This window comes from Camelina sativa, chromosome 8 (assembly GCF_000633955.1).
Source record: "Camelina sativa cultivar DH55 chromosome 8, Cs, whole genome shotgun sequence".
Taxonomy (NCBI): domain Eukaryota; kingdom Viridiplantae; phylum Streptophyta; class Magnoliopsida; order Brassicales; family Brassicaceae; genus Camelina; species Camelina sativa.
The window spans coordinates 19,361,455-19,363,878 of record NC_025692.1 but is presented as its reverse complement, the minus strand read 5'-3'; positions in this window follow the sequence as shown (position 1 = coordinate 19,363,878).

Genomic DNA, 2,424 nt, shown 5'->3' with positions numbered 1-2,424 from the left:
CAATGTTCCAAACAATCAACAAACAAGACATACAAACCAGGAAATCAAACATCGTCTCGCTGGAAGGGAGGTGTCGACCGACACCAGCCAAGTGTCGACCAACACTGGCCTTGGTGTCGACCGACACTACCCCACAGTGTCGATCGATGCCCAATTTGCTGGTGTCGACCGACACCAAGTGGTGTCGATCGACACTCCCTCTGCACTCGCGATCCGCTCGAAGCCGAGAGTCGAATCTCGCTCCCCAATCTCTTCCAAATCGTCCAATACTCAAAACCCAGGCCAAATACGTCCATAGGAACCTGTAGCAACCAATTTCAGCAAGAAAAATACACAAAACAACAACAAACAAGCAAGAACAAGGACATCAAAGGCTTAAATTAGCCATGGTCATGCACTCACCTCTTTGCAGGAAGATTCAGACCAACAGCAACGAATCCAACCTTCCTAGCAAGCTTCTAACTCCTTCCCAGCCTTGGATCTCTCAAGAAACAGCAAGGAATCTCACAAATCTCTCTCAAAAGCTCAAGAACAAAGTTTTCTCCCTTTGACTCTCAAAAATGATAAACGCCGACAAAGACAAACCCCAAAAACCCTTCCTTTCGTCGACAAACACTTAAGTAACCTGGTTCAATGGTTTCCCAAAACCAAACTGAACCAAAACGACGATTACAACATTCTAGTCGAACCAGGAAACCTTGGTGTCGACCGACACCACCATGGGTGTCGATCGACACCCACCCCCAAAACGCAGAGTTTTGGTTCGCGGGCGTTACAAGGAACGACATAGGAGATGCCACAACCGCAGATTGAAGCTTGACCTCATGATGTAGAAGTTTTTCATAGACTTCAGGGAGAGTCGGTGTTTTCTCACGTCCTTCAAGTTGATCAACAACAGATTTGTAGTCATCAGTCAATCCTTTAAGAACCGCCTCAACCTGATCTTCATGAGCCATGGCAGCACCTAACACCGCAAATTTGTCAAACCTCATCGTGAGACCGAGAAAGTATTCATCAACCGGTTTGGCGTTCTTCTTCCATGCTTGGATCTGATGACGGATATGTTGAATGTGGCTTCGGCTTGGTGCAGCATAGGTGTTGGTAAATAATCGTGCCGAGGAGGGAGCTATATATCAGCCGATCCTGACGCTTCCACAAAGCGTAATCAGGATTAGGAGTCGTGACACCAGCGGTAGTGACTGTTTGAGGAGGCACCTCACCAGATCCATCGAGGTAGCTGGCGAGATCATAGACATCAAGGAGAGCTCGAACTTGGCGACTCCACATGATGAAGTTGGAAGCAGTAAGCTTTGTTACATTAGACATGTTAATGCTGAGGAGTTGAGGGGTATTGACGATAGCAATAGTCTCACTCGTGGCCGACATAGTTGAAAAGCGATGAGCGACAAAAAAAAAATTTTGTGTTGTGTATTAGGTATAGATCATAAGCTAGCTCTGATACCATGTAAGCTTGGAGGCTGAATGATTCATTAGAGAAGGGATTTACAATATATATAGTACATGTACAATGGTAACTAGGTCAACACAAAACACACTCTCCTATCCTTTCCATATATATCTCCTATAATATATCCACAGTGAAACTTTATTATTAATGTGTCTTACTCCTTATAACAGTGTGTTTTATTTTCCTTATTCCTGGTTTCTTTTTAAGAAGTTATAAATGTTATTTTTTCAAGTTGACTTTTTTTTTTCTTCTCACATTGCTCAAAAGATGATATTTTCTTGTAGGACAAAATTTATTATCGACTTTAATAAATATAAGAACCAGCCTTTTCCAGAAAATAAATGATTATGCGCTACTCTAAATTATGAGTGTTCACATTTTAGTTTCATGTTTGGGTTATGCCCATAATCTAGATTCCTGTGTTTTTTTAAATGTGAAAATATTTTCTAAAATTTTAGTTGTATTTGTAAACAGAAAATAACAGCATAGATTAAACAATATTGTAAATAATATCAGTTTATCATTAAACCTCCATAATTCTAACTCTAAAATGTAGGAACATATTAAGTCACAAACAATACGAATCGATGTAAGAAAAAAAAAAAAAAAAAAAAAAAAAAAAAAAAAAANCCTTATTACCTTATAAAAAATTGGAGGTTCTGTATACACAACCTTAAAAACATGCAAGTTAAGTTTAAATTCTCTTGCTATTTGCGATTAGCTAGTTGTAAACTTGTAATTATGAGATCCAAAAAAAAATTCCCCTTTCTTTTACGTCACAAATGAGGCTACCATGTAAACGGACCAACCCGGTTCATGAATGATTTTGATGTCTCCTTCTTTATGCATAAGAGGATCCAAAAATTCGAAAACGTTTCACATGTATACATTTGGGCCCTTAGCTTCTCCCTCTACTGGGACTAGTTTGTGATAAATACATACATTTCTTCCAAAGC